The following is a 13,318-nucleotide window of genomic DNA, read 5'->3' on the forward strand; positions in this document are numbered from 1 at the left end:
CTGACTTTCCTCTCCTTTAATATAAATAAATAACTAACATGTGCTAAAATAATTAATATACTTCGTATATTTTTTACCTAAAACCTTCAAATCACTTACGGTAATAGTCGATTATATTACGAAATACTTACTAATTTATTTGTCAATTTGTCAATGTATTTCTTAATTTAAATCTATATCTATAGCTATATAATCCGTACTATACTAAAAGAGAGGCAAATTGATATGGATAAATTGTGTCATATACTGGATGTGAATATGTATAACGAACGTTTACCTTTGATCGTTTATTATTTGTACCGATGAAAAATCTTTGCATGCTATATCTGATAACCGATATAAAAAAAACTTATAATAGTTGAACTTTTACTATCAATTAAATTTTTACAATATCAAGTTTTTAAGAATTCCAGTCATATAATGACTACATGTATGCATAACAAACGATATCTCTTGATTTAACATATTTAAGGTGTCTCAAACATTTTATATGCTATGCTAACTAACAAAACGAGACCCCTAGCCACATTTTTTTTTATGACGGGCCCTAGCATATACTTTATCTTAAATATCAAAAATAACCTTTGCCACATTCTCATTATCGTACTCTATTATATTTTTCATATGGAGCACGGATAATAAATTTTTGCTCATATATATTGAAGTCGTAAAGGCATGTGGATTTAAATTTAGACTAATATATCGTAATTAACTACTTTCAAAATGATAAGATCTAGATGAAAATTTCCTTATTATTAATATGTTTGCAACAACAAAATATTTTTTACATGTTAATGTAAATGATTGCAATACTACTTTAAAATTTCGTGCAAAATTAAATTTATGTATGTAAATGGTGCATCAAACGTGTTGATGGGGCGAGTTTGGATTCTAGATTGGATTGGCGTAAAGATAAACGTAGACGATTGACTAATGTTGACTAACAAATAGAGATTTGTTGTTGGTGGAAGGGTACAAGGATAACATGTACCCACCTTGATGAAGGGGTGAGTTTAAATTGACTGGATTTGAGAATATTCACAAAATCTAATTATGTATCTCACTTTTGAATATTCTTATCAATATTATAGCTAATACAATAAATTTTAATATCATAATAAACTTATGTCATTATATTTAAAAGTTACGAAGTAGTTGAAAAAAAGTGGATTATTTATAGAATATAGGGTACAAGATTGTCACCCGACATCCTTCTCAAGTGGGTGGGAATGGAGGAAAGTTTGGTGGGTGATAGGTTTAAAATATTTATTCGGCGTGGGTGACGAGGCGATGATTGATTTTTGATTGGATCCGTCTGCATCTCTAACTTTTTATCTAATTTATTATGAATATATAAAATATATTTACTAAACTTACATATTATAATGTTTTGTTTATTTAATAAATTACTCTAATCGGACAAACGAATTGTCAAAGACTCTATAATAGAATTTTAAAGTTTAAAAATCTCTTACCAAAAAAAAAGTTGAGCCTAGCGGTGGGTTTCTGGTGTACGTGGATACACGTGAGAGGGGGGGGGGGGGTGATGAAGGGAATGAATTTTATTTTGTACCTCGTGAGGAAAATATTGATATTCCAAGTGATGACTCTTAGGTCAAATGTTATCACTCAATGGCTCGTTAAACCCTCGCATCTGAATCCGGTTCACTGCGGCTAGATTCGTTAGACGCACCACGTCAAAAATACTTTGATCATCATCTTAACCAGACTTAATCAAAGTGGAGACTAACCGTAGACGCCTACATTTGACCCCTGAACAGAAGCGGAAAGTTAGATGATGAAACCAGAAACTACTTGTCAACGCTCTCTTACTAAGCAATGAGCACCCTACAGCTTCTTGAAACGGTCGTTGAAGTAATATTTCCATTCATAGTAACTGCCATAAATATTAACATTCTTTCCAAGTAGCAATTAAATATAGAACCCGAACAAGATAGATATTGACCAAAAGATAGAATTGCACTCCGATTAGTCTTTTAGAAGAGTTAAAATCTTAAGAAAAGAGATAGAATTCGGAATAAACCGGAAGATTCGAGAATACGTGCTACGCCAAGCTACCAACGCTATATATAAGGTGTTTTTCCGTCGTTGAAAAGAAAATCACCCGACCAAACAAAATTTATAAACCACTAACTAACCGGCTATATTGCTATAGCGGCAAGTATAGGGATCGTCCCATAGAAACGGTGTTCATTGAGTCAAGGTGTTAAGCTAGTTTGAACAAGAGTTGGTTTGAATTATATTCTAAGAAAACTAAAGCTAACAATTAAACGAATTATCAATATAGGGAAATGTTAGGGAGTCAGGGATAGCCTAGGGAATTGGGGGAAACGATCTAAACAACCAAGCAATCATGATGATGCAACGACTTAGTACATAGGGGAATAGAATCGAATGACGTGCCCGCCGCCTTTCGGATGGGGCACGTGAAGTATCTAGTCTATGGAAGAGCTTTCGCCTAATCCTAAACTAGACCACTTGCATATAATAGGAACTACTATTCACTTGCACAAACTAGGCTCACAATGTCTTGCCAAACCTAGCCTATGCAATCCAATCAAATCCAATCAAATAGTATTTGCAACTACCACTCAATTAGGCATGGAAATCCTATCACTAAATCAATTTAATTACATCAATCAATCAACATTAAACCATCAATTTACCCTAATTAAGCCCCTAGATTCTCCCCTTTCCCTAACCTAAGTCTACTCACTACACATATTTGAAACTAGGAAATTCATGGATTCTAGGCAAGCAATTATGAAATTGAAGGAGTATAAGGAAAAAATCAAGAAGTTGAGCATTCAATTGCAAAATCAACTAAAAAATTGAGAATCGATGAAACTAAAATCAAAGCAAAGAGAAATTCAATAAATTGAAGAACAATAACAAAATAGCATGAACAAAGAACTAAGAACTTGAATTAAATTGCAAGGAATTGAGAAGAGTTGAAGAAATTACAACTTGAAGCTTCAAAGCAATGGAGTTTCTCTCTCTAGAAAACTAAGCTTAAAGAGCGAACTTTCTAAAAATTCTTAAAATTCTATTTCTGAAATTAATTCTCATAATAAAAAAGTGAAAATTCTATTTATACAACCCCTAAGAAAATAGAAATTTAAACTCGAAAAGGTTAGCCCGCGCAGCCGTGCGATCGCGGAGACCTAGATGCGATCGCATCGGTGCGAACGTGCCCTGGATCAGTGCGATCGTTCTCAGCAAAGATTCTCTTCTTCGAACTGTGCGAACGGGCTCATAATCCGTGCGATCGCACAGTCTTAACTTAGCCAAAATATTCCAAATTCTTCATGTGCTCGCACGAAAACTCTGTGCGAGCACACAAAAAATCCGTGCGAGCGGGCTAATTTCTGGTGCAGCGCACGATATTCCAAATAGTTCCTACATCGTTTTTGCGATATCCTGCGAACACACACTCTTGGAACACGATCGCACGAGCCTGATTGACTTTAAGGTCAAGTCTGCTGACCCGTGCTAACCCACGGGCCTGATTCGAGCATATTTCCACTCTTTTCCATCATTCTCCAACATTTTACCTGAAAAAGTGCAAGATGGAATAAGGGGATAAAAAATGTAACAAAACTATACAAAACTATCAAAAGGCATAATAAAATTCTATAAAATCCTAAGCTTAGAGCGACATAAATGTCGCTCATCAAACTCCCCAAAGCTAGGCGTTTGCTAGTCTCTAGCAAACTAGGCACGAACTAGGGAAGGATGAGCATATTATTGAGAATCTAAAAACTGCAAAAACAAGAGCTAAAAGAATTTACAACCTAACTCACTTCGTAGGAATCACGGTTGCATTTAAGTGCATGCAACAAGCTCTTTAAACCCCACAATCGCTCATGAGGGCGATTGGGATCTCGCAAGGGTTTCCAAAGAGAAACACCCATAACTCTTCCAAAAGCACAATCAAGGCAAGACCTAAAATGAAAAACAAACCAAGAAATAGGAAGAAAAGAAAAAGAAAGAAAGGAAAAGAAAATAGAAAAGAAAGAAAAATGAAACTACAAAATTCAAGATAAGGGCCTTTATTATGGAACAAGTATGAGAGAATGCTAATATTACTAACCATATAAACGAATGCACGCTAACCAATGTCCTAAATCGAGTGAAAGATTCAAATGCCAAGCAAAGAGAACTAAGGGTAAGCACTTATCAATTCCCCTTCAACCGAGCATACCACGTCAAATCTCTAGATCCCATCCACCCTTAAGAATAGTGTCTCATGACGGAAAACAAGATTTGCAAGGGAGAAGAGAAGGTTACCCGACATCTTAGCATGACAATCTCATTCCATAAATTTGACCAAATCCTCCCTCCACCGACAAAGACTCAACTCAAAAGGGTCAAGAGGACTTTTTAGGGTGTAACGTAGGCTATGGGTAAGGTGTGGAACAAATTTGGTAATTGGTGCTCATACCTAAAGTGAAGCGCAATGAATGAACTCAACTCAAGAAAATCGAACCAAAACAAACTCATACCACTTATTTGGGGTACCCCCAAGCTTATTCAACAACAAAACTAAACTAAAGCTCTTTTAGAACTTTTCTTGATTTGATTTTCTCTTTTTTTTGCGTTTCAAATGAAACTTTTCTCATTGCCTTGTTTTTCTCTATTTTTGGCTTTTTTCAAAACTTTCCTTTCTCTTTTTTGCTTTTGCTTATTTATTCACTATATACAACATAATTCCCAAACTTTGTCATTCATACCAATATCAATCATTCCTCAACTTTGCATAATCATTCAAAACCATCAAGCATCATAACTCAAAGCTTCACTATCACTTCTAAGGGTGAAAATAAAACAAAGGCTATTAGGCTTGTAATGTGCTTATAAGAAATGAAGGGGAAAGGCTCAAATGGCTAGCAAGGGGGCAAATGCAAACAAAAATATATGAGAAAAATAAAAATAAAGATGTCCTAATCTAAAAAAGAAAAATAGTCACCGAAAGAAATGCCTCTATCATCCCCTAAAGTAGTTCGGTCGCGGTCTCGGGAAGGAAAAAGTCAAATTTGGGAGATAAGAAAGTCAATGCCAAGGATCCATGCCACTCAATATATGTATACAATGTGTTTGGGCTAATTTGAACATGATCCTCACAAATGGGAGAAAATACCACTCTCTCCGGTTTCAAGTCACTAGAGAGATCGACACCATCTTACCACAAGCCAAGGGTTCAAGACGCATGCTACCCAAAGTTCAACCGACTTTCTTAACACCTAAATCCTAGATTCGACTCAAGACATTGAAAACCGTGCAAACACCTACCAATTAGGAATAAAAGCATTCTAACCTACAATTTTCAATTTTATTTGCCCAAATCAAGAATAATGCCTAAGAAACCTAGAAAAACTTGCCTTGACAAAAGGAAAGGAAAACAAAGAAAAAGGAAAGAAAAGAAAAAATCACACAAAAGGAAAACAAAAAGAATCAAAAGAAACAAAAGAAAAGAAAAGGAAACAAAATCAAACTAAAATCAAACTAAAATCAAACTAAAAACAAAGAAACTAATATATACAAGTGCACACAAGGTATGATTTCAAAGAAATGAGCATCACAAATTGGCAACCACACAACAAAACTCCCCCAAGCATGAATTAGGCCATGTCCCCAAGGCCTAAAACAAAACTATGGAGGGGCACATCTACCCATCCAACCAAATGCCCCACAAGAAATATGCCCGTCCCAAAGAATGCATGTGAGATAGAAGGATATTACCGGATATGTCGTGGGAGCAAGTCCCGCAAAGAACCGGTAAAAACCGAACCAAACTCACCGAAAAATCGACGGACAAGGCAATGGTGGAAAGTGTGAACCCACCGCAATGAAACATACCAAAAACAACTCAAAAACAACCAAGAAAAATGTTAGTAGACAAGGGCCAAGTGGCCAAAAGAAACTAACAACCAACATAAGCTCATCATATATACAACCACACTAAGTGGCAAGAAGATCAACAACACCAACAAGCATCAAAAGGTCCCCATAGCACCCCCACGTCACACTTCTCCCCCCCAAGCTAAATACAAGCATACCATCACAATATAAGATGGGGGAGAAGTGGAGGGAACCCTAAGAGGTACTTGGGCCCTTCCCTTTACGCTCTAGATCATAAAGCCTCCAATATTCATCCATTTTAAGACGATGAGCACGAGCCTCTTTGTCCGTAAAAGGGGTGAAATTGAAGGTGGGGTCCACATCGGGACCCGAAGCATCGGTATAGGGAGGTCAAGCATACTCGGGGTTAAGGGGGTAGTTTCCATGAGGAGGCTCTCCTCGGGGCCCATCCCAACCTCTAACATAATCCTTGGGCCACCCGGTGAAATCCTCGGGCCAACCATCAGGCCGATCAACCGGTGGGGGTGTGGGATACATCGGATCACCACGGTAGTCACTCCTTCCCATCATAGTATAATCATAGGGAGGGAAGGAGGGGGGAGTGACACCAGGTTGGGAGGGGGCCCGTCCAATACGGGTAAGTGGGTGTACGCTCCTCATTCCAACTAGGGGCGGGCCCTTGTTGGGGAGGGTGATAAGGGTAGTTAACATAGGGGGCAAAATCCCCTTTGTCAACGTGGTAATCGTACACCCGCCTACCGTAGTAGGACGAGTCAAAATCGGGATTAGAATCCCCCGTGCGGCTCCCTTGAGGAGCAAGAGAGGCCAAGGTACGAGCTTGGTCCTCTTGCCCTTGCAAGATAGCCGCAAGGGTAGATTGCAAGCCATGTAAATCAAAAGGAGAGAAAGAAGATGACATACCACCCTCATTAGGGGAAGGCTCCGTGATCGGAGGAGGACCTTGAGGAGGACAATGAGGAGGAGACTCCGGGGCGGGTTGAGGAGGAGGAAGCCTTGCCTCTTGGGCAATGAATTGAGGATCGCGGGGAAGCAAATACCGCACATTGGGAGTCCAAGAAGTGATGGAGGGATTGGGGAGGATGCACCAATCACGTTGCTTGACCGACCAAATATACTTATCATTCTTGGTGGCCTTGATCCACTTGGAATTGGTGAGAGTCCGAAAGTCAAGGAAATCCCCTCCGGAAATCAGATCCAACTACTCTTGGGCTAGCTTATAAAGGATCATTGGGGAGTGCCCTCAAGAGAAGAGTGAGCATCCCACCAATAAGAATGTCGCCACTAGTCGGCTGCCAATCCCGAATTTCAATTATCCAGGTGATCTATAGCTGCCCAAAATCCAAAATGCCACGATCCTTTTCGGTGGCTAGCCATAAGGCTCCAAGTTCCGGGCTCGACAAGGACCCGGTAGCCCCCTTTGCGAAGATCGCGTATAAAAGCATGCGGTTCAAGTAACGGATGGCGGGGTGATGAAATGAAGATGACTTAGCCGAAGAGGAAGTGAACCTCCTCGGCTCTCCCGTGAGGTTCGCCCACCATATGTTCTCATCATAGGAGCCCGCATACTCCACCACCGGGTTAACGACAAGACCCCGGTTTGGGAAGATAGTGAAGAAATCATTGATCTCTTCGTCGGTGAGCTTGTGTTGATTATTGAAAGCTTGAAAGTGAAGCTCTACCTTCTCTTTCCCGTCCTCATAAACCCTTCGCCTCCGAGTCGAAGCAAGGAATTCGAGGGTTACCCTCTTGTAAGTCTTAGCGTGCATCTTCACGAACTCCTCAAGATCGAGTCCCTCAATCAAAGTATCAAGCTCCTTCTTAAACCCCAAATCACGAACGGTCTTCTCATGATAGAATTTTGTCGGGCGGATGGTCCGCTTAGACAATTCTTCAAAATAGCTCCAAGACCGTTGTTCCGGAAATGTAATGCCATAAGTTTCGAACGCCGGTGGGGCGGGTGCCTTGCGCTTGTTTGGTTGGGCGTTGGGCCCCTTCTTGGATCGTTTAGTCATCATGATGAACTTCTAGAGAACAAAAACCTACACACAAACAAAGAAAACAACCACAATCCAAAATAAAAGGAAAAGCTAAGTTAGTCAAGAAAGCTAACAATTTACCACCAAGACTACCGCAAACGAATACCAATACACCACCCAAGTTCAATGCGAACAAGAGTACTCCAAACAATACTCATCAACCAAAATCAACAAATCAACAAGAATTCCATTCAACATTTCACCAAAAATCTACCAAGAGCCTAGACTATACAAATATTAACAATGAATCATGCATAACAAGTCTAGATTATCAAGGAGTAAACACAAAAATAAACATGCATCTCTAACCACCCAAAATCAAAAAATCAAAAATTCCAACAAATAGTATGAATCAATGAGATAAAGTGTAAAGAAAATGGAGAAGGAAGGGAAAGAAATTGTCACCACTAGTAGAGGAGAAAGACAAGATCACCCAAAAGCACTCTCCAAAGCTCCAATTACACCAATGAATCATAAAATCAAAGTTTGAACCAAACCCTAGAATTTGGGGGTTTTTGAAGAAAAATTTGAAATTACTGGTTTTAGGGTGAGGGGAGGGGATGAATTTGTAAATGAGGGTGATTGAGAGTGAAATGTGTGAGTGAAATTGAGTAGGAAATGTGTAGGAAGTAGAGGTTGAAGAGTTAGAGTAGAGAGAAGAGTAGAGTAATGGTGAAGAATGAGAAATGAAGATGAGAAAGGAAAGAGAAGGGGCGCGATTTTCGGTAATAGCTCGATCGCAGAACCGGGTCGCCCGATCCGAGCGCACGAAATTCCCGTGCGATCGCACGGATCGAGCACGAGCGCACAAAATTCTGACCCGCTCGCACGATCCACCGATGAGCTACTGATCCATATTTCCAGTTTTGTGCGATCGCATGAATAAGCTGTGCGATCGCACAGAACTAGATGAATGCCCCTTTTGCTTTGCTTCGATTAATGCACTCCATCTTTCCCCCTTTTTTATTTATTAAAAGAAAAAAATAAAACTACGAAAACAAAAGTTAGTAAACGAAAACGAATTAGGACTAGAGTTAGGCAACCGGGTTGCCTCCAGGGAAGCGCTCGTTTAACGTCATTAGCTTGACGAGTCCCCTCAAAACTCATGGGGGGACAAAAGCAAGATTCATTACATGGGTTGCCTCCCGGTAGCTCTCTTTTTACGTCATTAGCTTGACGGACCCCCCCAAAAGTCAAGGGGGGTCAAACACACCCAACCTTGGGTTATCACTAGACAACAAACTCTTCTTAGCGCCTTTGGGCACAAACAACTTACCCAAACCACCACTCATGGAATGGGGACCAAACCAAGTCTTATTAGGCGTAGGATCTCCTTTCTTAGATTTCTTGCTTATGCACCTCTTACCATTACATGCCGGAGTGAGTGATCCCATATCACCAAGATCCATCCCGAATGTGTCGGGAATGGTGATGACGTCATCATAGGAGTGACCTAGCACCAAGGAGCTCTCGTGCACATTCTTCTTGACTTTCATATCAATCTCAACATCACACTTAAAAACACAAGGATTGTTAGAAGAATTAGCACAAGAGTGATTGTGCTCAACACAAGCAAGGGTGTCAATTTTCATGCAACTTTTCATCTTAGAGCAACATTGATCTTCAATAGCAAGCTTGAAACTAGCCTTGGCGTCTCCCGCCTTCAAGGTGATAAGACCACCTTGAACATCGATGAGAGCTCCCGCCGTAGCCAAGAATGGCCTCCCTAGGATGATATGGGTATGGGCGTCCTCATCGATATCCAAGACAATGAAGTCAACAAGGAAAGTCAACTTCCCTATCACCAGGGGAACATCATCAAACCTACCCAATGGAAACATAACCAAGCGATCGGCTAATTGCAAGGACATAGGGGTAGGGGTGAGATCGCCAAGACTAAGTTTCTCATAAATTTTGTACGGCAAAATACTTACGCTCGCCCCCAAATCACATAGAGCGTTGTCAAACTTAAGCTCTTGGATGCTACAAGGAATCGAGAAGCTCCTGGGATCCTTGAGCTTTGGGGGGAAAGGGCTCGAAATCAAAGCACTACAATGCTTCGTTAGGTGCACGGTTTCATTGGTGCCACAAGTCCTTTTGCCGCTCAAAATGTCTCTCATGAACCGAGAATAATGTGTCATTTGCTTGAGCTCCTCGGTGAAAGACAATGACACATATAGCTTGCTAATTGTTTCCCAAAACTTATGGAATTGATCATCTAGCTTTTTTCCAGCAATTCTTTGAGGGTAGGGCGGAGGAGGAATTGGGAGAGGAGGAAGAGTAGTCTCCGTCGACTTAACACCATCAATCTCGTCATCGACATGAGACTCCTCTTCCGCCATATCACAGTCCAGGGAATCATTTCCCTTAGAATCCTCACCCCTAGAGCAAGGTGCATCAACAAGTTTAGCACCATCAGCTAGAATCATCCCACTCCTAGTCACAACCGAGTACATTTGTTTAGGTACTTGACCTTGGGATGGGAGACTAGTATGCACTTGTTGTTCTTTGATGGTGCTAGCTAGTTGTGCCAATTGAGTCTCAATCATTTTCAAGTGAGTGTTGGATTTCTTGAATCAATCCTCAAATTCAACATTCTTCTTTGCTTGCGCCCCCACGAACGACTCCATGAGAGCCTCAAGATTAGACTTGAGAGGCGGGAGCGGTGGAGGTGCATTGCCATAACCACTAGGGTTTTGTTGGAATTGGTTGCCATAGGTCCTTGGCCCATTGAATCCGGGAGGTGGATATTGAGAAACACCATATGGACCTCCCGAGTTCAACGGATAACCCCCACTAGAGGCACCCCTAAATTGCCCATAAGAATAGTTGTAACCCCCTCCACCTTGGTGGTTAGGATTATAACTACCTTGATTGTATTGAGCTTGATTGCCAAGACCATGAGATTGACCATAGGGTGCTTGGCCTTGATAGCCTTGCGCTCTATAGCCACCTCGGCCTTGACTATCATACCCACCTCCTTGGCCAAAGCCTTGGTAGGATCCATGCATAAGGGGCCTTCTAGGTGCTTGCCTAGTAAAGTTTTGACTATTGGGATTATCATATCTAGGCCTCTCATTCATAGCATGGGCATATTCCAACTCAAATTCACCTTCATAAGAAGGACCATAATCCACATGAGACACATTATGCACCAAAGGACAAGCATTGGGGATATGACCATAGTCTTGACAATTATCACAAAAAGATGTGCCCGGAGGCATAGTGTCATAGGAACTAACCTTTCTCTTCCCCTTGGTGAGAAGAGTAGCCGAAGGCGGTGGAATTATTGATGGTGATGGTGGTTGACTTGGTGTGCTCTCTAGCTTTTCCAATCTCGAGCTAAGCTTTTCAATGATCCTAGCTTGCTCCATAGCATATACCGACCCTTTACCATCATCATTCCTACCCTTGCCATCATAGTCCCTTACACCAACGTTCCAAGCTTGATAATTTTGGACCACGTCCTCAATTATCTCTTCAATTTGATCCTCGGTCTTGTTCATGATGGGACCACCCGCCCCTGCATCTAGACTCTTCTTGGAGGTTGGGCTCAATCCCAAGTAGAAGGTTTGAAGTAGCAACCACTTAGGGATCCCATGGTGAGGGCATTCCCTTTGGTACTCTTTGAGTCGGTCCCAAGCTTCAAAAAGCGATTCATCCCGATTTTTCTCAAATGATTGAATTTTGTGGCGATATTCCGCCGTCTTTCCATGAGAGTAGAACTTGCTCAAAAATGCGTCACTTCATTCCAAGTGCGTAGTGAATTTGGCTTGACCTCCTTGTCAAGCCAATCGCTAGCTCGCCCAAGGAGAGAGAAACGGAATAGAGTCAACCGCACATAGTCCGAAGTCACACCATTGTGTTTGAATGTATCACAATAATGTTCGAATTGCTTTAGGTGCTCGTGTGGTGACTCGTTGCTCTTTCCACAAAAAGGATGGCTTTGAACCAAGTTAATCAAGGGGGGTTTGATTTCGAAGTTATTAGCATTGGTTGTGGGAGCTTGGATACCACATGTTGCTTCAAATTCTCCCGTTATACCCAAATTCTTAACCGGGAGAGCCATGGTTTCAAAAGCTTGCTCGCTTTCTTCTTGTTCCACACCTATACTCAAGGATCCAAACCGGTTATGGCTTGACGAGCGAGTTCGAACGCGCCTTAGTCTCCTTAGTGTCCTCTCCAATTCAAGGTCAAGAGGGTGGAGAGACCTTTGACGTGCACGACCCCTATCAAGCATACAAACTCAAAGAAACACGTGAGTATTGCAAAGGAAAAGAAAGCAAACAAGAATGCAATATTTTTGTATTTTTCTAATGGTGAACTAGTCTCAACAAAACTCAATAACAACGACCGTTCCCTGGCAACGGCGCCATTTTGATAAGGTGTTTTTCCGTCGTTGAAAATAAAATCACCCGACCAAACAAATTTATAAACCACTAACTAACCGGCTATATTGCTATAGCGGCAAGTATAGGGATCGTCCCATAGAAACGGTGTTCATTGAGTCAAGGTGTTAAGCTAGTTTGAACAAGAGTTGGTTTGAATTATATTCTAAGAAAACTAAAGCTAACAATTAAACGAATTATCAATATATATAGGGAAATGTTAGGGAGTCGGGGATAGCCTAGGGAATTGGGGGAAACGATCTAAACAATCAAGCAATCATGATGATGCAACGACTTAGTACATAGGGGAATAGAATCGAATGACGTGCCCGCCACCTCTCGGATGGGCACACGAAGTATCTAGTCTATGGAAGAGCTTTCGCCTATTCCTAAACTAGACCACTTGCATATAATAGGAACTACTATTCACTTGCACAAACTAGGCTCACAATGTCTTGCCAAACCTAGCCTATGCAATCCAATCAAATCCAATCAAATAGTATTTGCAACTACCACTCAATTAGGCATGGAAATCCTATCACTAAATCAATTTAATTACATCAATCAATCAACATTAAACCATCAATTTCCCCTAATTAAGCCCCTAGATTCTCCCCTTTCCCTAACCTAAGTCTTCTCACTACACATATTTGAAACTAGCAAATTCATGGATTCTAGGCAAGCAATTATGAAATTGAAGGAGTAGAAGGAAAAAATCAAGAAGTTGAGCATTCAATTGCAAAATCAACTAAAAAATTGAGAATAAATGAAACTAAAATCAAAGCAAAGAGAAATTCAATAAGTTGAAGAACAATAACAAAATAGCATGAACAAAGAACTAAGAACTTGAATTAAATTGCAAGGAATTGAGAAGAGTTGAAGAAATTACAACTTGAAGCTTCAAAGCAATGGAGTTTCTCTCTCTAGAAAACTAAGCTTGAAGAGCAAACTTTCTAAAACTTCTTAAAATTCTATTTCTGAAATTAATTC

At 40.5% G+C, this 13,318-nt stretch overlaps 1 pseudogene; it reads left to right on the forward strand.

The window, feature by feature from the left end:
* The first annotated feature begins 11,534 nt into the window (after positions 1-11,534).
* LOC130466571 (uncharacterized) lies at positions 11,535-11,635 on the forward strand (annotated as a pseudogene).
* Positions 11,636-13,318: the final 1,683 nt, after the last annotated feature.

This window comes from Spinacia oleracea, chromosome 1 (assembly GCF_020520425.1).
Source record: "Spinacia oleracea cultivar Varoflay chromosome 1, BTI_SOV_V1, whole genome shotgun sequence".
Lineage (NCBI taxonomy): Eukaryota > Viridiplantae > Streptophyta > Magnoliopsida > Caryophyllales > Amaranthaceae > Spinacia > Spinacia oleracea.